The sequence below is a fragment of the Plectropomus leopardus genome, chromosome 7, assembly GCF_026936395.1.
Source record: "Plectropomus leopardus strain MGB_pleo_1.0 chromosome 7, ASM2693639v1, whole genome shotgun sequence".
Classification (NCBI taxonomy): Eukaryota; Metazoa; Chordata; class Actinopteri; order Perciformes; family Serranidae; genus Plectropomus; species Plectropomus leopardus.
Window position 1 is genome coordinate 14986758 of NC_142182.1, and position 24650 is coordinate 15011407.

The 24650-nt window shown below is 41.3% G+C and overlaps 1 long non-coding RNA gene across 1 annotated transcript in view; it reads left to right on the forward strand.

Annotated features, from left to right (window-relative positions):
• The window catches only part of LOC148189162 (uncharacterized), a 120564-nt gene that overhangs the window by 30075 nt on the left and 65839 nt on the right, over positions 1-24650 (forward strand). The window lies entirely within an intron of this gene.

The window sequence follows — 24650 nt, forward strand, 5'->3', positions numbered from 1 at the left end:
AAAAGAAACAGTGAAAGAAAGAGTGAGCGGCAGATCATGAGAGACAGAGCCAAGCTGACACATTGCATTGCAAGCTACAGTATTTTGACATTATGGTTTCATGACTTGCCAACAGTGCTGGCAACAGAGCGGTTGCAGGTATTTCAAACTTGCTCACCCAGATGTGACTGCACGCTTTGACAGCAAATACGTAATAATGGCAGTTATTCAGTGGAACAAGCTATTTGTCCATTTAATCACAAAATTATGAGGAAGCTCACTCAGATAATACTCGTCTTGCTCTTATATTCAGTTCTTGAGTCTGGATCAACATTTACTTTGAATTAAAAAAAGTGCTTAACTGGACAGTTGACCCACTGTTGTTGCTGAGATTGTTAATGTAGTAAAACAGCATTTTTTCCTACATTATTTGGCGACCAGCGTGATGTAACAGAACCTCTGAATATCTCAGAGGACCACCTTTGTAGAGTCTGGGGATAACTAATGCCCACCATACTACAGTCGGTGCTGCCAACTTATACATGCTAAGGTTTAGTTCCAAAATGACTATTTATTCTCTTAGGTTATGTGGCGTGATAGTTTGCCGATTATCAACCATCTTTGTACCAAAACAATGTGGGTAGTATGTGTGAATGAACAGTGGTAAAGTTCCCTTCATCGTATAAGCGCCCTAATCTCGTGGCTCATCACTAAGCTCAAATCTTTTTGCAGGCTTTGGGGCTGTTGTTTGAACTTATGGAAATGTTTCCGCGAGCATGTGCAATGCCTCTGCAGTTTTTATGCCCGCCACCACGGACATAAAGAGTATTCGCTGTGTAGTTTTCACTTCTAGGCTAAATAATAATAACTAAAATTGTAAAAAGAAAGTAGAATTATGGTCAGTGGGAAATGTTAAGGTTCCATCCTACTGTAGTTCAAATTTTTATGTTTTTCTTTTTTCTTTATGTGATTTATTTATTCGGGATGCTGCGGTCGGGATTTAGTAGTGATGACAATATAAGTATTTAATATATCAGTTTACATCAGTGGCCACAATGGGAGGAACTCTTGGACTTTATTGTGTTATTGTTGACACCGCCTTGGATCTGCGTCATTTTTTTTCTAAATATCTATAATAAATTTAAACTAATAGGATGGATTGTAGGATTTCCTAGCAAACTCTTGCTGATGCAACATGAGTCATTTTTAAGTTACACAAAGTACATAAGTAAAAGTAAGGACTATGTCTGGGGAGGATTTTCTAGTACATCCCAGACCTAATTTGTGTTGTTTCCATCAGTTACAGTAATTCCACAGTAACTGGTCTAAACATGCTGCAATAATGCTGCTATATGGCACTTATGGCAGAGTGATGTGACAGCCCATTACAATAATACTGGAAGTGTCCCTTCTGATAATGATTAAAGCAACCGTTGTCTCGTGATTAAAAACTAATTTTCAAAGTCTGTCAGTACAGTCTTGACATATAAAATAAATGAAAAAAAAACCCACGTTAAACCATAAAAATTTTAGTTGAAAAAATTTCATTTTTTAAAAAAGCTTTGTCTTTGTGTGTGGGTCACACGTTCACTCTCACACAATGACCTTGGGATAGTCAAGGTCACATGCACTTAAAACCCCTTTGATCAGTATGTTTGAGTGCCCCAGCCAGCCTTTTTGTGACAAAAGCCTCCTCATGCTCGGGTGCTAGCGCAAACACAATTAAAAAAAAACATTCTCATGCAAATGGAGCAAGCTCGACGACCGTAATTGTTGATAATTGCTCATAAACATGCCCTATCAACACTGGCACATGCAACGGCATGGATTGGGAGAGTAGAATCAATAGCAGCAAAAACCAGGCAGTTCAGGCACACAAGGATAGAGGATGTATTTGTTTGGGTCATTAGGAACTCATGGTGACCCAGTGAGCCACAACATTATAGCAGCAGCAAAGCCAAAGGCTCTTCCTTGCTGTGCTAACTGTGCGTGTCTGTGCAGGGCCAATTGGCCTGCACTGATATCCCCCACTTCCTAGAATCACAATTGTTTGCATGCCCTCAAACACCAAATAGGAGGCAGAGTGAGGGCAGTTGGATACTGATGGCCATAATTTATGGTGTGTGTGCTCCTTGCATAAAACAGAAAGCGGTTATCGTAAAATAACCCCAGAATGTCTAGACTTTGTAAACTGGCATCAATGCTCTGATGTTAGGCATCTTGCAGTGGCGGGCAGAAATTAAAGTTTGCCACAGCTTTTGTAGTTTGTTTACAAGGTCATGGGGGCACCTAGGGGTGAATAACAACATTTTTGTCTTTTACAGCAAACAGACCTTTGTGAGGCCATTAACTGCTGTGTTAATTAGGACAAACGAAAACACAGCCTGGGACTAATTGTCTCCTATTCTGTAAAGGCACTTTTTTTTCACATGTCACTCTTTCGTATTTGAACTCAAAAGAGTCGCAGGGAATTCCGTACGGTGAAGCATGTATATGTTAATGTGGTGTGTTCTAGCAAGCTCTGATTCTGCATAAACATAGGAAAGAGGAAAAGTAAATAATTTAAGGACAAGGGAGTTCAAGAAAAGAAAACGCATATTTCAAAGAACACTTCATCTTGCTGTGTTGCAGAAGATCTAAAGCCTGCGGGAGCTCATCAGTCGAAGGTCATTGGAGCTTTCAAGGTTAGACTGGAAAGCCCATCGGCCATGTTGCCAAATCCTCGAAAGAGTACAGGAATTAAACAGCCAGGACGAGTAGGCGGATGAAAAGTAAACACGGCGTTTTGCAATCTTGTTGCACATTGTTGGACTGACACACTATCCCTTTGCAGCTGCACTGCCTTATAAACACACGCACTATTGTTTTTGGCTACCCCGGGTCGTTGTTGACTGGGAAAGAGACCTTCGTTGTGCCATTAAGGCTTCATTTGAGAGTATGAGGCCTTAATTATAGTGTGAAAACTGAGTACAGCCTAGCTGACGGGAACCCTACACCTCCAACCCAGCGGTAGCACTTTGACAAAGGAGGTCAGTGCAGAGTCAGATGAAGTTTGTTTATGTTTTTCTATTACTCCCTTTCATCGATGTCCACTGCACGGCAGATAGTATCCCCACTTAGCTTATTTACTCAGAGAGCCCTACCTCTGGACAGCTCTCATTCAGCACTTAATGTCCATAACGCCTTGGGTAATTGTTGTTTTCCTCTGCCCCTGAAATCTCACCGCTTCACAAGACTAAGCTCCTCTGTCCTCTTGTTTATTTTCAAAGGCCTCAACCCGGACAAATACCCTCAGGTCAACTTCAACAGGCTAGCAGCCTTGTGTGCGCCTCAAAAGTGCCCTGAAAATCTGTTGAGCTGACATAAATTTGTTCCAGTTGCATGAAGGAGCACGAAGAATGTGGATGGGTATGAGGGAGAGGGAAGAGTCCTGGTAGTGGGACTAACTCAGGTCTTGCACAGACTGGGGCTTACAGCAGGGATCACTCAGCTTCGGTCAGCTCTTCCCTGCTTCAAAGGCAGGGAGGAGAGGTTCTGTGAAATCATACAATAACAGTGAATATAACCACCCTTTCAAAACACAACTGGACTGAACTGGATAGGTGGGAACGAGACAGGAGGAAGGGATGGAGTTTCACTGCTGACATAAGGAAAGATAGGAACATATTGCTCCTGTGCTGTGGGAACATATGTGCTGGTGTGCATATATTCTAACTTTGTGATTAAAGATGACATTGAACATCCGTCTGAGACAAGGTCAGGTGATCATGCACAACCTTTATTGGCAGCACCGTGTCTCACTTTTACATTGTTACACAGTTTCACACATGGGACTGCCCAATTCAACTCCACTGTTTTACTGTTGGCCACTGAGCTACTCTACTGGAGCAAATATAGACGGAAGTTATTTCTGTCTGGTGACGTTTTCTCATATAAACTGCGGAGGATCAGGTTGGGACATTGTCTGGAGTTACTCTTTCACACATGTTGCACCCAACAGGAGATTGTCTGTGTGGGAAACATTTTCCATACTGGAATTTGTTTGTTCCAACCCTTAAGAAGTTCACAAATCTCATCACCTCTCCAGTTAGACATTTTCGTTGCCATCTTTGTGTAAACTATGTTTTTTCTTCACCCTCGGGTGTTTGTTTTCTTCCTATTTGCACAAACTGCTCGATAGAAAGGTCATCAAACCACTTGTTCTCTGTGAGTTATCCGGACAATTACCTGCTCCATTTGCACATGATCATTTTGACATTACGTGAACTGTTTACAAGGGAGCTGTCAGGGTAATATCAGTTTAATGTCCCCTCCAATCGATTCTGACATTTGCATTCTTAAATACAGCACTTTTAGGGAATGACTATAAAATTTCAGGTTTGCTGTGCATGAGTAAAATGGGCTTATGTTTCTCCACAGCCCACAATGAATTAATTCTATTGTGAAGTACTGTCTGTGTATCCAAAGACTGACATAGATCGTTCCTTCATAAAGCTTCATTGCTAATCCCAATTAAAAACACATCAGTGAACCACACAGCTGCACTCGGTGACATGTTCCTTGGTTATGATGAACATAACCAGTCAATGCACTGCAGTCAGTTCTTCATCTGGTGCAGTACTTCTGCTGTACTTATACATTTGTGTACTAAATTTTGTGTTAATCCACATCTGAAAACAGTACCCAACAAATGCATTATGTACTCCTGTTTAGCAGGCTGTTTCAGTTTATGGAAGATATTGAAATTCACCTGCTCAGTGCTGCAGGAAAGGGCTTCACTCAGGGTGAGCTGGGGGTGGGGCTCATGTGTTTGCGTTCCCGTGCTGCTCACAAGAAATGGCTGGACTTAATCAATAAACCTGTCAATAACTGTTGGGTAAGATGATCTTTCCTGTCACTGTGTTCGTAACAGGCACAGCAGCAGTATCACATACACTGAAATGGCATTTGTCCTCTGCAAAAAGAAAATATCCAAATGCCTAAACTGAAAACTGACCTACCTAATTAACGAATATTACAATAGCTGAATATTTGGGTCCAGTCCTACTGCTAACGCTAACATCCAGCTGTAAAGCAAAAACATCAGCACAGCGAGGTTCTTCAGAATAAAAGCGCAATGGGTCCCGCTTTGATTTATGTAATTATAACAATACGTTTTAAAATTTCATTATAAAAGTGCTTTATTTAACTTCATTATAACCATTTTTCATTATATGTTATAACAGTAGTGTATTCAACTTTATTATGTTACAGTAGCTACTTTATTTAGCTTTATTGAAACTGTAGTTCATTCAATAATTTTGTATTTTAGTATATTAGTTTGAAGGATATTTAAAAATATCAAGATATATATTGTGTATCCCGATATAGTCTTAAAATATTGCAATATTATTTGAAAGCCACATTGCCTAGCCCTACTTTAAATATATTGCATCATTTGTGGGGCACCAGCTTGTTGGATCTCATCTGAACCATTTTATGCGCATTTTTGTAGGATGTCATAGAAACTACTGGACGAGGATACGATGGTTTGAGTTAGTCTGATCAAACTGGCTATATTACAAATTTTAAATTGTTTATTCATGAACATTTTTTTCATGGGTTCAGGACAAATCAATGAGCTCAGGGTTGAGAGCAAGGCTACAGAAGCTGCAAGAATACAACAGACTTATGCACTGTTGGTTTTTTGCTTCTCGGGGGGATTTGTTTACAATAAGAAAAAAAATATCCCCAAGGTTATTATTTATATGTGAGAGTGTTTTCACGTTTTTTATAAAGCACTTTGAAAAGTGTTTTTGTATTCGCTGCACAGTGTCAAATCCAAATGACAACCCAAGAGAAAGAGTCGATTTTGAGTAGTGCCATTTAGCATAACTGCAGAAGTGCAGACAGACTAGTATGATCCACAGCGTTATTTTGTTTCCCACTTGGGTAACCCATACTAAAAATGTATGACCTCATCTCACTGAATGGTTTATGGTTTCTTTTTCTATGGTGGCTTTTTTTGCAAAAGGAGACATTTTAGGGGATGCCACTGTGTCGGGTTGCCCTTCCTCTTCCATGGAAAAGGTAATTCTCACCGCCGATACACAACACATGGAAGCCATCAGCACGGACTGGAAGCTTGTGGTGTAGAGGCCGTTAGCGGCAGCCTGCAGACTCATACACACATATATACAGAGTATATATATACATTTTCACAGACGATACCTAGCGCACAAATAACAGTGTGCGTTTTTCTGAGTGGGTGTGAAAGTGTGCGTCACTTGAGTTTGAAGTGTGTTTGATGTGTGTGAGCGGTGCTCCTGTTATTTTCTCTTTGACAGCTAAATCACCCCCCTCCTCCCTTCCCTCTACGTAACCTCAGAAGATGATTAGTTCATATTTTCCCCCAATTGTATGGACTGGTCCCTGGTGACGGGGCTGTAATGTGTTTTATAGATATGCTACAAGTCACCCCGTAAATAGGTCAGCTGTCTGAAGTGTGATGTGTCATGTGGTCCTTTCCAGCTCTGAAATGTCTTCTCTAATGAGCCCTAGTGATTTTGGAGAGGAAAACACCACAGCCCTTTTTCCAATAAAGCCTCTCTCTGCCTCTCCGAGCCTCGCATGACAGAAACAAAAGCTGTTTGTCCTTTTGGGGATTTGTGTGTGTGTGTGTGTGTGTGTGTGTGTGTGTGTGTGTGTGTGTGTGTGTGTGTGTGTGTGTGTGTGTGTGTGTGTGTGTGTGTGTGTGTGTGTGTGTGTGTGTGTGTGTGTGTGTGTGTGTGTGTGTTTGTTTGTGTACTGCATGTGCATTTGCATGTGTCTGTCTTTGCCATTCTGTCTTTCAGTTTGTGTTCTGTCATGCTCTCTTTTAATATTGTATCTTTCTCAATTTTTTTCCCCATGACTTGGCACTTAATGCAGGCTGCAGAAAAACTCCTCTGGTCAGGGTCACATTATTGTCACAGCATAATATTTTTACTCTTTAATTAAGATTGGATGTGCCCCCCCAAAAAGAAAAAAAAGACATTTTCAAAGTTATTTTGAATCCTAACCAACATTCTGTCAAATTTTCAGTGTATGTGCGGCCTCCGTTACTGTGTCAACCACTCATTTGTTCTTATTTCCAGTAAAAATCTGTGATAAATTGCAAGCTTGTGTTAGACAGATTGAGTGGACATTACATAAAGCAGTACAGAGACAGCAATAAGAATCATAAAAGTCAATGTATTTGATCTTGTAGGCAGAGAGCAGAGAGTAGAAAAGCACAAATGAATATGTCAGGGGTCGTGCATAGTTGGAACAAGTGGGGCACTGATAGCATCTATCCCTAATTGAGCTGACTGTCAAGAAAATGGAGATATGAATGGCACTGTAATGAATCCATAGTCACCTAAGCCACATGACCTAATATGTAGTCAGCTTGTATGTAATAATACATCATTCGCAGTAATCAAAGCCCAGCCCCGATTATCACCATGCTCTCACAGTTGATGAGTAACATATGCTGGCACTCAGGTCCGCCCCCTTCTTTTCACCCTCTGTGCCTGCCGTCTCTTGTGCCATGGATTCACAGGGCCCCATTCCCTATCTCTGCACCCGACACAGCTTGAGTGTGCACAAAGGAGGCACAGTATCACCGCAGCCCATTACTGTATCAGAGGGAACACATTTCCCCTCAATTTCTGTGACTCTGCATGCCGGTATGCTCTATCTTTAACTGCTTTTGGCATCAAAATTAAAGTGCACTATCATCTTCTGCATCGCTTACATGTGCAGCCCACACGTGTGTGAGAGTTCAGAAGTATCAGTGGCCTCTGACGCTTCTGTATCTGACGTGGTCACTGAATCATGACTACCAGCTTTACTTCTTCTTTCCCAGAACTTTTACTGTTGGCCTGTGACCGAGAGGATGATGATGGGAAATCTTTGTTTTCCTTTTGATAGTTGGTGTTTTCTTTTTTCCTTTGCCTCACATTTTTTTGGGAAAGCCTGCAGTATTAATCAGTGACACACACATGTGCACGAGGCTCCCTGGAGTCTTAAGTTCAACAGCAAAAATATTCCAGATTTTATTTTGATTTGCATGGAAATTTAGAGGAAAACACTATTACCATTACAAGATTAGTCCAACAGTGTAGTCTTTATTGTGAGTACAACACTTCTTAGTGCTTTAGTGGCCCTTTGGGCTTCCTCCTTACTCTTACGTAATGCAGCTAAATGTTAAAAATGATTTGAAGATGTAATTAAGGTATGAATAACTCATTATCTGATAAAAAAAGAGAATATGACTCAAAGATGATAAATGGCAATGTTTTGCGAGTTGAAATCACTCTCATTACACATGATTTTACATCTGGGATATTACAAAGGTTCAAAAATTCCTTTGACCCTGATGAGCTTTCCCGATAGTGATGAACAAACCACAGCGAAACAAGAGATGACTGTGCAGCCCTTTTTGTCTTTGATTAAAGGATTTGTCATTAGTCTGCACTCTATGGGGTGCTCCAGCTTATTATTTTACACCAAGTATGATAAACATGTCATAAACAGTGGAGCTCAAGGAGTGGACCTGAATGGGGTTCGGTTCTGCATGATCGACCCATCGAGCCAGAGGAACGTGTTTGAAGTTCATATTGGGTCATTATAACATGGAAAAGATAATGACTCTGTCATAATGACCCACTGGATGTATGGGCACATAAAGCCTTATGGCAAGGCAGGAATGTAGCTATTACAGCACTGCCCCTGACATGAGGTGAGTGCCATGCCCGTCAAGCAGCACCCCACTGCCGGCCTCTTCACCCTGTGAAGAACGGAGATGATTTGAACTGAGTGTGCATTGTGTGACGTAGCCTTAAGGTCACAAAGGCACTGGGGTTACAGCTATGGTTCAGTAACCCTGTCATCCTGTCAACCTTTCATTCACTCATCTCCCTCTCTCCATTCCTCACCCTTAGTGTAATCATTATGGTGTGAGACAAAGCCCTGAGTTTTGATCACAGTCCATCATCCTCCATGTTGGAGCATGCAAGGGCGAAATGCTCCACTCCGTTAAAAAAAACACGATGCCTCGTTTAGGAGGTAGGGCACGCCGGCGTCCTGGGGATCTCACCTCGTAGCACCGTCAAGCTATGCACATTCAGTTCATTCACTGACACATTAACCTCTAAATGAGCTCTGGCCGTGGGGACCTTAATCTGTCTTTGGCCACACAGACACTTTAATTCCCTCACACGCGCTCACAAACAAACACACGCACACACACAGACTCAATGAAAGGCAGCCGAGGGGTCAAGGGGCAGGGTTTGACCGTTAGTGCTGCCGACACTGAACTCATTTAACTTCCCATTGAATGATGTGTGCATTGTGTGTTTGTCTGAATGTGTGTGTGTTTGTGATTGTGTGTGTGTGTGTGAGAGAGGAGAGGATAGGAGGAGAGGAGAGGAGAGGAGAGGAGAGAGGAGAGGAGAGGAGAGGAGAGGAGAGGAGAGGAGAGGAGAGGAGAGGAGAGGAGAGGAGAGGAGGCACTTTCATATGGGTGGGGAATTCTCATGTATAAGATGCTGGCAGCTCCCATAGTGTTGCAATCAATGGAATTTTTAGTTAATCCTCATTGAAACTGGAAGCTCCTTTCATGTTAGGACGCCAAAGTGACCCACCGCGACCTTTTGTTCTCTCTCTTTGAGGCCTTGCTTTAACAATTAGCCCACGCTCACAATGCCGACGCATGGAGAGGCGGGGACCAGTGTTCCTACGGCTCCAATACCCCTCCAGGGTCTGGGGAGCTCCATCCTCACCACCCGAACTGGCACATCCTGAATAACAGGGTGTAAGAAGAAGAAAAAGAGAGCGAGAGGGAGAGCAGAGAAAAGGGGGGTGGGGGTGGCGGACAAGTGAATAACAGAGGAAATCCTTGAGACCGGTGATGGAGGGAAAAGAGGAGGAAGGGAGGCAGGGAGGGAGGGAGAGAATGAGAAACAGAAAAATACCAGAGCAGCAGTCAGCATGGCGGATAAAAGCCACTCTTAAGATAAGGTTGGCACAAATATGTTTTTGATCGTGTCACGAAACTTTGGAGAGGTTGCCAACTCACAACCACAGACGTGCACAGATGTTTAAGATATTAATGTTCGCAAAAAAACACACATCTTGAATGGCAGAATTACCTTACATGGCTGTGCGTCTGGCAGAGGTCTGCGACAATGTGGGCTAGAAACCCACACACAGACACAGACGAACACACACACTCAAAACCCCCTGATGTAGATAGACGATATCAGATATTGAAAATCTTTGACCTTCCTATTCAGAGAGATTAGAGGCAAGCTCAAAAATCGAGACAAATTGCTCCTCAGTGTTTGTGTTTATTTGTTGAATTCAGTGTGTGCTTAGGTACGTGTAATGCACACAGACAAACCCAGAAAGTGTGTGAAAGTGAGTGTGTGTCATTGTCCAGACGCTAACACACACACATTCATTATTCATGAATGTGTGTGAATGCTTGCCAAAAACATATCGTTCAAACAAAGGCCATTTCTCAGTGTGTGGGTGTCTCTGTGTGTACACTTCAAAAACACATACTCACTGAACTCCTGTCATACCCTTCCAACATATGCTATGAGTTTGGCCTGTGTCCCAAGGAGCACTGCCACATGACTGAGAGCCCAGACAGCCCCAAACAATCAAACAATCCAAATGCTGAATTGCACTCAAGCACTGGAGTCATTTGAAATGCGATACGAAGAGTATAGAATTCAACCATATAGCCGCAGATTTTTCTATTTAAATTAGCTCCCTGGTCCGATAGCTTTTCATCCTCGTGGCTTGAATGCCGGCAGCGTATTTCAGACCTCGGTGAAAGAAACCTCAACTTCTCCCCGGTATCAATCGCATTTTCTCTGAGCAGTAAATCTTTCCAAGAGGCCTCAGGATGCTTCCAAGTCGCAGTGCAAGGGGTTACATTGTTTTACCCTTTCAGACGAATAAACAGTCTTCAAACACTGTTTTCTCATCTTGCCGTTGGTGAATCGGTGATAAAAGACACTGAAATACACTCACATGCGCACACGCACATGCACATACACACACACACTTGAAATACTTACCTTAGCATCCAACCAGCTCTCACAGTCATGGGCGGATTATGAGGCAATGGGCCCTGGGCACAGAGATGTTAAAGGACCCACCACCTCTCCTACAAAGGACTCGAAATACACATACATATTTTGTCATAATTGTGCCTCTTTCTTTGTTGTAGTCATTTTGTGTCTTTGTTTTGATTTTTTGTAGTCATTTTTGTGTCTCTTTGAGATAGTTTTGCACCTTTTTTGATTGTGTTGTATTTCTTCAGAGGTATGTATCTCTTCATCATGTCTGAGGTTGTGAGGGGTTTTGTGTCTTTTTTAGTTGTTTCAATCTCTGCGGTCATTTTGTGTCTCTCTAAAGTAGTTTTTGTTTGTCTTTTTTGGTTATTTTGTATCTCTTTGTTATTCTGTCTTTCTTTAAGGTAATTTTGTATCTTTTTAGGTAGTTTTGTGCCTTTTTGTTCATTTTGTATGTCTTTGCGGTTATTTTGTGTCTCTTTGAGGTCGTTTTTTTTCTTTTTCCAATAGTTTTTGCCTCTGTTGCTTCATGTCTCATTTTGTTTATTTTGTATATCTTTTATGGTTGTTTTTTGTTGTTTGAGGTCAATTCTTTTGGTTGTCTTTTGAGGTTTTGAGTTACTTTTTGTTGATTTGTGTCTCCTTATGGTAGTTTTTTGTCTTTTTTATGTGGTTTTGTGTCTTTTTTATCATTTTGTAACTCTTTGTGTTCGTTTTGTATCACTTTGAGGTAGTTTTGTGTGTTTTTTGGGAGTATTGAGTCATTTTTTGCCATTGTGTGTCCCTTTGCTTTCGTTTTGCCCCTTTTGTAGATATTTTGTGTCTGTTTGCAGTTCTTTTGCATCTCTCTCTTCTCTTTGAGTCTCCTTCTGGTTAGTATGTGTTAACTTGGGTGATATTTTGCAGGTGAAGGCCAGGGGGATCCCTGACACTTTGGGTCCCTGTGCCTGTGCCTGTGCCTGGTAGGCCCATTCAGTAATCAGTCCACACTCACAGTCTAATTTTTATGACATAGGTCAAGATTTTACTCAACCATTTCTCCAATTACAGTAATGTTTTTCATAAATTGAGGACATTTCTTCAAATATCTATCTCAAAACAAGACGAACCATGAGTGAGATGTCACTCATATCGAGAAAATGAGTGAATGTTGGTTTGTAGCAGGTGGAATTAGCCCAGTGGCAATTTGTTTGTGCCAAGACTTCACGTCAGACGAATTGACTTTTTAGAGCGTATGCTATTTATTTACTTATTTATTTGCACTTAGCACACAGTTGGGTTGGGTTGAGTTAATGAGACAGGTCTCAGAACAGTGTCCCTTTGCACTCCTGGCTGTGATACTTGATACTTGTTTTTGGCAAGAGAAACAATGAAAGTGTTTTGTCAGATGTCACGCAGAGTAAGTTTTTCTCTTTCGCAATTCAAACCTTTGTTCATCAGGGCTTTCTCGCTTAATGCATTGCACGCACATACAAGCACATGGGCACACACACACACACACACACACACACACACACACACACACACACACACACACACACACACACACACACACACACACACACACACTACACCTTCCCTTGGTAGCTGGGCTCTCTGAGTCAGTGCTCTCTGTGTGTTTTCAATTACGCGCCCTCTGATCGCCCTCTACTCTGCTGCAGATTCCTCTCAGTCTGTAGCCTGGCTAACGGATATGCAGCCATATTATAGGTGGAGAGAGGAAGGGCAGGATTATAGAGGGGCTGTATGGTAATAAATCCTGCCAAAAAGCTCTCTCTACCTTGCATAAACACACATGTTCACAAAGGAGCTGTTGTTTCCTTGTAGCAGGTTGTGATAACGCTGCTGCCAATACAGCTGCGTGTACGTCACATTTTTCTGACATAACATCAAACAGACACATAAATGCGCACACACACGGAATAAGGTGGATGGGAATGCACCTCCTGGGTTCCTGTGGGCATCCGTGGCATGTACTTCCCCCATTTACCATACATACCTGTCTCTCTTTCTATTGTTTTCCTCGAGAGCTTGTGAATCTGCGTTTTTCTGTCTAACTTACGTCGGTATAATGTTTCAGTGTTTGTGCACCTCGTCTGAGACTTCAAAGATCTCGGCGCACTAAATCTCCTGTAATCGCGGCTGAGGAGCCATTGTGTTGATGATATGGTTATGACATTTATGATAAATCTCATCAACGCCAAAGACGGTTAGGACTAATCCATTGAGCACACACGCTCGGCAGCATCACTTAACTCCCTCGGCAGCTTAACAAAGCATGGCCTTGTCTCCTCACTTTGCCTGTGTTTTCTAGCCTTAATGAAGGGTTACTGAGGCATCAAGGAGGCCCGCGCGAGCGTGTGTTCTTTGTGCTTACACACACATATGCACATAGAGACAAGCATGCGCACAAGTTCTGCATTTCTGTGAATGAATCTGCGAAATGTGCTTCGTTTAGCTCTTGGATGTTAATCAGCATCTATTATCTGAATCAGTACAGTTTATCTGAGAAGGGGGGGGGGGTCTAAATGTTGACTGAGCCACTTAACGTCGTTTAGAAAAGTGATCGTCTTAGCCAAGTTAAATATCTCTGTTCACATATTCAGACAGTAATATTCGGCTTTGGTTTGGAGAGGCTCTCTAGAAATACATGGGCAGGAAAACATTTTGTTTTCATCTGCCCCTCTGCTGATTCCTATGAGTACTTATCTTTGCAGCACCCACCCTGGCTGACTCCATTGTACTCTGTTGTACTTCCCCTAATCCTCAAAGACCAAGTTGAGGAGTTGTAATCTGGAGGAACACCTCATTCTGCCGCATTCACAGGCACGTAATGAAACCCCTCTTTGATGAATAAGTCGATTAGAAACCTCTATTTATGGTAAGTTATTCAAAAGGAGCTTAGGTGGTTGGAGGGATGACTTGTTCTTAAAAGCACATACTGTACTTGGGGTTTAATAGCCAGGCCTCCTTTGCTTTCCTGCAGCCACCCGTCTTCTCCTTTCTGTCCTCATCTTTCCTCCTCTATCAAGTTTTATTTTAAACTCTTCCGACAGTCTTCATGACCTCCTCTGGTCCATCTCTCCCCTCTCCCCATTTGTCCCCTTCTTATCTAACTCCCGCTCCGGCAACATTGCCAAGTGAGAGCACCAAAACTGATTTATGCAGTGGCCATCACAAGACAGCAACCATTCTTGGCTGTGGCCGGAGAGAGATAAAACCACACCACAAAGACAGTATTGTTCCCAGTCCTGAAAACAGCCACAAGTGGGATAAATACTGCTGCCTTTTTTCACGGCCTCCTCAAGGACTTGCATATGCGTAGGCTTGTGACTGATCCTCCCCAGATCTCATGGAAGCAGCTGACTGAGAGCGCTCAGCTACAACAACCTTTTAGGATGTGTGGAGTCTACAATATCCTCTCCAGAAATGTTTTGAACCATATAAAAATAATCTACTTTGAATCCTGTTTTCTGTCTGATACTGGTTTTCCACATTGTTGTCCCCCACCAAAAAATATGAATATGCAACATGTGTTGGTGACATGATGTCTCCCGCTTCACTGTAGAGTCCATTGTTAGTGTATTTGCACTGGAGGCTCCAAATTTCCACATCACACTTGTGTAAATTGCAGAGATTAAAGGTAAGCACAGAGAAATTCCCCCCTTCATCAGATGAATGTGAAAACAAACTCATGCACACATGCATCATTCTGCAGAGGATGGATTACCAGTTCTTGTCAGACAACATCTTTGCGTCCTCGTAGCCAACAACGTGTGGACCAGTTCTGACTTCTGGCCCAGTCGTTGAGAATTACTGACCTACAACATTACAGCGGTATCACCAGCATAATGACGACTAGATACAGTGAAATGTGAGCTTTTAAACTGTAAGTGATGAAGTGTCCTGAATCTTTGGAACAGAAAGGTTGGATACTGTTCAGTGACTGTGTGAACATGAGCAGTAAATGTTTGATAGTATGTTGATTATTTTTTGCCCAATCAACTTTACATAGCAATTCTGATCACCTCAAAGTTGTGAATGGCATTAACACTAATGAAAAAGTGCTTGTCTTTTTGAATGCTGTTTGAGCCAGTTTGAGATTATCTTCTCTAATCTTGCAGCTTTTTGCATACACTACACTATGTGTTATTTCCGCCTATTGTATTGTGATACAATAGACATATTGAAGTCCCTAAACAGTATTGAAAATGCATCAAATGGGTATGAGTGGAAGGCTGAGACTCTTGCAGATTCAATTAGCTCAATTTTATTTATGCGAGATGATGCCATAGTAGCCATTTTATTGTCATGAGACCGACATCATTGTACAAAATGACCTATTGTATACTCTTGGATAATCCCTTTTCGAAACTTTACAATCACAACGTAGAAACCAAGTGCATTCAGATGATGTATGGATTTCATAGGTACATTGGCAGTAAGGGGATTTCTCAGCAGATTCCAGAGCAGCGGAAGCTGCAATCCACTTGATGAAAAAAGTCATTGATACAGATGTTGTAATGTGATATTTTTGGAGGTATTTTGACCATTTTCTATCAATTCTTGAAGGTTAAAAATGCTTAAATGTAGGACTTAATCCGTGTAGCAAATGTGTCAAACCTTAAGTTGTTGCAACACCTTATGAGACACAATTTAGCATAGAAATGGCAATCACATACATTTATCATAATGTTCCATCTCCCTTTATACTGTGAACTTTAAAAGTTTGAACAGGCACCCCAAACACAACGTTTATAATAATGACTAGAGAAACTTGACACACAGTACTCAGCTGCATCAAACTGATCTTCAGGTTCTCCGCTTTCAGATGGGGTGTATCACTTCTTTGTGGCATATTCTGCTGACCAGCTGTCTTCCCCCTAAATATGCCCCTAAAAAATAAAACAGGGTTAACAAGATCCTGTTTGAACAAACAGAATCCCCCAAAAGGCAAAGGAGAACAGGGAAAATCCTTAGTATAAGTTATGTTTCCATGGTTTTAAATCCATTGCTGCGACAACAAAATCATGTCTTAGTCAAGACTTTGCTTTACCATGCTGTCCTCACGTTAAGCTGCTGTTAACCCAACCTTTCCCAAAGATATTTCACAATAAAAGCACTCCAGGGAAGGGAAGGGATTATGTGTCCCAACCACTGGAAGGGTTTTAATATGAAACAGATGAAGGAAGTGTTGAGTTTGAATTAATGGCAAACCACAGCAACGATCAAATTAACACAGCTAATGGAAGCAAATCAGAAAGTTTGGAGGCTTCTTACTAAGATATGATGATACACGTGAAATGTTATTCAACATCTGGTACTCTCCTCAGTTGGGGTAGACAATGTGCTATTTATGGCACTAGTTAACTATTGACAGTATTACAAGGGTTCAGCATGCTTGAATATATTTTGTATAACATGCTGTCTGCCCACATCTAAAGGCAAAAGTGTGTTTTGAATGGCCTCAGTTGAAGGCAGCAAATGGCCTGCAGTCGTAGCCTCCTCCTGGCTGCATCCCTCTGTATCACTGATATCTCTCCAAGAGCTCTATTAGCACGTCCTTATGGTCTTGACATGATAAATTGTACCATCTCTCCTTGAAGGAACTGATAGTGTTGCACTAAGGAAAGAGCTATTTAGAGAACTTCAAACCATAGTGCTTTATCACCTTTTCATACCTTCATAATTATCAGTGCATGAAGTGGGTGGAATTGCGTTGCTGCTTCTCAATTTGGATATTTCCATTCGTAAACATCCATGTAGCACACTGTGTACACTATGTACTTACCTAGCTTTTGTAATCTTGTTAGAGATGATGACTACAGTGTCTGACAAGTTCTTCTTTTTGTTTATTTTAATGGCAAATTTCAACTGGGTAAAGCATAACCGCCAACATTTGCCCCAGATTGCCGCCTGCCAAAAGATTTGCCGGCTTGTTTGCTTGTCTACCGTAGAGGAAGGTCCCTCTCCTTCCGCTTTGTAGCCAAGATGGAGACCATTGAGTGTAAGAAGTGTCCAGCGTTCCGCTCTCACATTTTCGCTGCTGGTCAGCACCTGTCGCGTCCGCATGAAATACGGCAGGATGGCATCAAGTTGAAACACTGCCGGTAATGATGTAATATTAGGAGGGCAATGGCGGGTGTGAGGGATGGTTGATGGGTCCAACCAACCCCCCACATTTGCATTCAGGAGTCCAAGTTCGGTTCCTGTCTGAATGTCATTTTTTTCCCTACACCTTACCATGTGCCTCCTTCCCTCAATCTTAACCTTTGGTGCCAGCTTCTTCGTTTGCTGATGTTCTGATGTTGGTTTCCATGTGTTGTTGTTGCCTAAACATAACTACAGGCCGCGTCATCCCACCATGTGCATTTGTTGACATCACAATAGCGGCATCCCAGAACAGAAAGTTTACAACAGGCGCAGAAAATGACATGTATAGCTGACAAATGAGGGAAGCCTGTTTACCCCTCACCTTCACGAGTGGCATTCTGGGAAGTTGAAATTGCCATACCAAAATTGTATTTTAGGATTGCACAATTGAGAATGTCAGATTTATCTTCAAATATGCCCACCAAAAGATTTCAGAGGAAATAGTGTCTTTTTTTTAAAATAAGCAGCACATAAACAGAAGCAGTGTGTCATCCTCAGTTGAATAAATGACATTGAGATCCTAGAGATCAACCAGAAATGTTAAACAAAACAAACAAACAAAAAACACATTGGTATGATGGTGAGGTCAGTAAAGTGATTATTTCCAGAAATCACACCAATAAAGAATATTTTTGCCTTTGTTGTGATGTGTTATTTGGAGCAGGGATGATTGTTTTCCTATGTCTTGGTTCCATCCTGTTGTCTTTGGTTTATTTCTGGAGGTGTGGTCAGATCCGGTCAGGTCCGGTCAGTTGCGGGTGGGTCAGTTGTGTGGTGTTAATCAGACCTCTCAGAGGCTGCAGAGGTAGACAACAGATGCTGGTAGGAGTGAATCACACTGCACTGAATATACCACATGTCTGGAATACAATGAGCACTCAGTCCAGACACAATACCCACACATAAACAAGGCAAATACGCCAACTCACTGGCGACACTGGCATAAAACACACACTGGCGTATGATCGTACACACACAAGCAAACAACAGAAGAAAAAAATAGTGGGGTTGCCCCATCATCTCATTGTGATCATGACATTCACAGACATGTATTGGTTTCTCTGAATCATCTTCCACAATGCCAACTATGTCATGCTTTCTCTGCGTCTTTTTCTATCTCTCGTTCTCTCGTGTTCCTGGAAGCTAATTTGGACTCACAGCCAGACGGCAGTGAATCAGTGAGACGCTGAGCCATAAGATAAATTCCAACCCATAGTGGTGTTTTTCCTGGTCAAATGTTGGTCTTACTGGAGGGGTGGAGGTGTTGGGTGGTCAGGGGGCTCGTCACTCTGATGTCTGCCAACATGAGAAAGACCCTTTTAACTGTCGCCGAGGGGGCTCTAAGTCACTTCCAGCCCCACTAGGAACATTTCACACATAGGGTAAAAAGGGCATTTAGTCACTCGCACACTAATGGAGACACACAAACACAATTTCTAACATCTTGCATCCTACCCCCACCCTCTCGCTTACACACAGAGAGCTACAAGCACACACACATACAGACACATGTGCGCACACTCACAGAAGACAGCCTAATTACACACAGAAGTAGCTTAGGCCATTTCCAAGAGGCTATTTACACTTGTATTTATTTGTCTTTTTTCAAATATTAGATTTATGTCTCAGACTTACTGGAAGCGCATGCTCTCAAGTGCCAGGGAAAGCATTTGGGTCCACTTTAAAAATGATATGAGGCCAGACAGACAGGGAGATGAAAGGAGTCACGGGGAAACAAACAAAACACAATGAAATGCCATAATACAGATCAGAATGGGAAGGAAATACAGGGGAAGAAGAGATGAAGAAAAAAGGAGAGGAAGGAACAATTTGCTGTAAACTTCTTTGGTAGTAAATCACAACCAAATGGATCAGAGAATGAGTGGCGCAATGGTGAAAGTGCTGAGAGATCCTTTGCTGTGATGGCTGCATGGGTGGATGAGAGGGAGCTGTGTGAGATAATAAACTGTTAAAAAAGCCTGGCCATTGCTTTCCAGGAATTACTGCGTTCAACAGACGGCACACTTGACATAATCCCTGCCAGGGCTGGCTGGCTGGCCAAGAAAGGACTGTAATTTGATAGGTTTGAATTTAGTTCAATATGTTGAAAGTGAATAAGTGTACGTGTGTGTTTGTTTTACCCCATGTCCACGCCTCTGCTAACTGTGTATACTGTATACTTGAGTGCTGTACGCCGGGTGTCTGCAGCAGCGAGTTGGGTGAGTCCTGTGGCGAAGTCTCTCCCCCTGAGCTTGGCAGCATGCACACACACTCACAGGGGAGGTTCAACAGTGGCTAGAGGAGGACAAAATCCAGCAGCATTTTCTTATTTATGGCCTATAAAATCCCATGTAATTCGGTGGTTAACTTTAATAGGTAATGGGTGAAATCCCTCTTTGTCTTCCTCTTTAATCGTTTCCACATTAAATGGGGAAACTGTCAAAATAAGATGATGTCATCATGTTGGGCCACCACTTGTTGCCACCATCCAACACTTGACTTGAAGCACTTATACAGTGTGTGGCTTTTTGAAAAAATGAAAGTGAGATTTGGCCTTTTCTTTGAGGGATATATATATATATATATAATTTATTTTTTCACGGTGGATGTAGTTTTTTCCGTAGTTTTTTCTGGCATTATGGGAAACACCACTAAATTAAGAGTTACAGTATGTTGATTCCGTGGATGAGAAGAGTTCAGTTAATATTTGTGAAACCTGAGAAGTAAGTCTCAAATTTGTGATGTCATCAAGTATAAAGTCTGGAGCTACTCTATTGACTAAACCAGAGCCCGATTTTCTGGACCCACAAAATGTTTATTATCTTTTTTATATCCAAATGCAATATATCAAAAAAGGGGAAAAAGAGTAGCACGTCAGAAAATTCTTAATAATTCTGCATCTTCTCTTGTTTGTGCTTGCCTGTAGCTGCTAAGTCAGCGGTAGTTGTAGCATTGCTGGATGCATATTAGCCTTACCCTTTGCACTTTTGCTGGTGGTTTCTGATGCAGATGATATTTCACTCTTGCTTGACAAGTTACCAAAATATCCATTGTGGCTCATGGATGTACATGTGGAATAATAATGTATAATAAAATGTTTCAATAGTACATGAATGTCAATGCTAACTAGTTCACTTCGTTGTTATGGATAATTTCTGCACAGTGATTTTGTTTTAGCAAACTTACATGACTGCACAAGAATTCGTGGGTTACAGTTAGCCCACTATCATTAATGTTGTGTACTATAATTTTTTTTTTGTTTCGTTGTTGTTGTTTTTTTGATAGGCCGATTTGTTTTTGTTGATTAAGAAATTTTAATTTTGCTGTAACTCTGACCCCCTAGGGGTTGTGTACCCCCTGTTGAAGAACCAGGCCCAAATGAGCTTTATACCATTGAAGCGTTCTGGGTTCTGAAACAGAAAATGTACCCATATATGCAGATTATTTCCCTGTTTCCCTGCGTGCTCTCAGTGTCATCTACATATTTCCCACTTCATTGTCCATGGAGCAGCTCCAGACTTTTTACCCAATGACATCACTTCATTCATTCACTTTTTTTTTCATTCATTCACTTTATTCCGCTCATGGAAACACACAATGAAAATGTATGAATTTTGAAAATGGGCGTAGTTCTCTAATGATTGTGGCCAGACTGAGTGATAGAAAGGGCTCTAGTCATGCTACTGTAAAATGAAGAATGACATACGCAGCCTACAGTAGCCTGTCTGCTGTGGCATTGTGGCTACCGGTTCATGTTATTTTTCTCCATCAAACGAGGATGAGAGAGATCCTCAGCTCTATAATGGTAACTTTATGTGGCCAGAATTCCGCTGCTTGCAAGTCTACTGCAATGGTAATGTGGTGGACGATTTTATTCATAGAGGCATTCAGGAAATAGTTGTGCACAGCTGAATTTAGTTGTTCCATCTGCAAATGGGCTTTAGTATGCTAATGCTGCAAGCCCCATAAAAACATCTGAGTGCTCTCTCTCCAGTTCACCATCATCACATTACATGGATCGAATGGCTCATGCTCAGACACGTCTACTCCTGATGCTTGTGCGGACTGAGCTATTGTATTAGATTAGACTACTGTAAAATCATCTCTGTTTCTGTGCAGGATGTAGCGTTCAGTGCATAATTTGACACTGATAGTTCTGGATTTGATTTTCAAACTGCACAGTTGGGATGCTTGTCAAGTTGACCCTTTCCTACTGCATGATGCAGACTTAAATCTGTTATGAATATTAATGCAGCCTGAACCCCTGAAGCTGGATACTTGAGGCTTAAGTTGTAACTGAAATAACTTTGTGTTAAGCAAAACTGGGCATACATTGTATGATTTGAGCCTGTTTTAGAAACACTGTCAGTTAATCATTTAAAAACTGAGCAAAATTGGTTTAATTTCTTTCGAATACATGGGGAAACCTGGGAAGGCAGTGTGCGATTTAACAAGACATGGCCAAAAAATGAACAAGAAATAAGTAAGAAGTTGCAAGAAAATGATCTGAAAACAAAAAAGAAAAAAAAAGTAATAAGCACTAATTTGTCGCAATTTGAGGAGCATTTCTTGCCATGTAAGTTATTGCCTCCCCTCCCTGTTTTGAAGGTTTTAAAGGGTTAATTCCAACTCCCACTGAATGAAAGCCTAAGCTCATGCTTTACGTGCTCACACTGTGCAGTCTGATTGTCAAGCCACAACCTGAACCTCTCACTGTACATGTAAAATAGACAATTCAACGGGTCTGTGAACTGTTCTGGCTGTTGACAATTGTCAATAAAGATAAAGATTCCTTTGAAAGCTCTGAGGCTGCAGGCAGGTAAAAGTGTGTTTGCTAGTGGAGGTACAGTTCACATATATAGAGACTAATGATAATGGATGTAGCTACTGTGACGTTACCCATTGGTTTGTGGACTGCAGTTTTGAAGTATCAAGTTTGGCATTTTTGCTGTCGCCATCTTGTTTTTTTGGAGTTAGAAGTGACCATATTTGGATGAGAAGTTGGACGTGTGGCGAAGCCAGGGGTTGGATCTCACTCATAGGCTGTAGCGACGCCTTGCAGACAGCCTGCTTAACAGCTTTCAGTTGGGCAAACCCATACCTCAGCAATTTTAAAAACATAATTATCATTAACAGAAAGAATGACTCATACTTCTGAAGAATAGTTGTAAAACAACAACACCAAAAAATCCAACGCTCCAGCCCTTTCCTCACTGAATGAGTATAGCTTAACTGTTTGTGGGTTACGGCTCTCTGCTCCGACCTCATAAATCTGTTGGACATGTGGAGCAGAGTAACTGTGGCAACGTTATCATTGAGATCAGCCAGCTCCATGTAACCTACACTTGACCTTTGCGGCGGCTTATAAGGAGGCATGCGTGACCACCCTTCGGTGTGTTAGTGCCCATTGTTCTGGGGCATGTCGGCAGAGCAGGTTTTTTTTTTTTTTAACCAGTGTGGGCTCTGGGAAGTCTGTAACAGAATGCCCTTGAAATATTTTAGGAAAAAAATGATTCTTATAAGGGCTGAATTCATTTCAGACGTTGATCAGAAAGGCAGAGTTCACTGTGAATCATTATATTGACCTATTACAGACGCATTCCAAACTACAGACGCTTGATGTGGCCTGTGGGCAATCAGGACGGACAACAGCTCCCTACATTCACTATTCACCATTCACTAGTAACAGGACACTTCTCATTAGGGAAAATATCTGCAAAGCATCCTTATATTGTGACAGTTGACGGGTTCTAACTTTACAGTCATTATGTGTTTAAAATGTAGATGTAGTATCATGTGATCATGCAGATAAATGGCAGAAAAGTTAATAATGTAGTCATGATTACTGTTTTCTCTCTTTCTGGGTCAAAGTTGACAGCATTTTTTTTTTAACTGTTCTTGGTGTTTCGCAAGAGAGTTGAAATAGTGAGCGCAATGTTAGCAAGAAAATTGCATTACTTTAGAAATGATGAAAGCCCAGACGCAATTCGTCAACGTCACTGAAGATAGATCTTAAAAAAAAAAAAAAAAAAAAATAAAAAAAAATGAATAAAGGAAATGCTTTGAGTCAGTTCTTGCAAAATTAATTCAACATTCTTCACTACATTTTCTTGAGGTTTACTACACCAAATTTATCAGTCATGACAAAACTTAATAAACCAGCTGGGACATGCGTACAAAATTCAGTGGATAAATCACACCTACTCAAGCACTTTGCAATTTTTTAAGTACTTGTATTTTGCATTAGTACTTTGATTTTATGTTACTTAATACTCCTACTTCACTACATTCACAAGACAAAATTATTTGACTTCTCTGCATTTCTTTGACAGCTTTAGTTATTAATTACTTTCAGATTTTAGATTTAAAACATATGAGGAAGAATAAAATGTGGCCAGTGCCTCAATGTAAGTACCTAAAAATGGCTACACAAATTACAACATTAAGTAATAACATCCAATAATAGTAACATAACACTCAAAAAGCAGTGTTTCTGCACAATGAATATTTTTTTCTATACTTCAAGTAAATTTTGCTGATAAGTTACATTTTAATTTTATTAAAATACGCACCGTTTCAACATTTCTTCGACTCTTGGTGCCCCCTTGGCACCAAATGTGACGAGATTTTGCAAGATTATTCTGACGGTATTCATCCAGTACGTATTTTTTTTCCTGTCCAGATATGCTATTAAGCTATTTTTTATTATTACTAAGGATTACTTCTGTGGAAGAAGTGTAGCATAATACTTTTGGACATAATTCAAAACAGTGGACAAAAAAATACATTTGGTATGAATACTTGCTTTAGCAAAACAATTTGTCACCATCAGATTTAGCTTTTTTTTTTTTTTTACCTTTAGTCAACATAAAATGTAGCAAGAGCTAAAACAGCTTACAAAGGAAATTGCATGGGCAGTGTGAGTGCATGAAGACAAAATCACACACCAGAGAGGGAGAAAGCTCTGGCCCATGCAGACAACTGCAGATGGCAGCAGACCAATGTAGCCTTTGATATCAGGGAGGCATGTCTCAAAAAGTCTCGAAGCACATTTCAACACACCAGGAATGCCATTAATGGATTTGTTATGTCCCTCTCTGACACTTCAAATAGTCTCATAACAGTTAAAACTGTTGCTGCTGCTGGTTGTACAACTCCCACTAGACCTCAGGTCACTATGACCCAGACAAAATCCCCAGAGGCAGCCAAAGAAGACACAGTCTGCATGGAAATCCTTTGGCAGCAGAGTTGAAACATCAGCTTTGGTGGTAGGAAATTCTGTCACATTTCATAGTAAGATGAAATCCAATCTCACGTGCTTACCAAAACCTCTTAGTGCGGCATGTTTTTGTTATGATGATGGCAAGGATTATTATTGCCTCAACGGCGACGGGCCTCAGGAATGTCTGGGCATCGTGCAGGTGATAG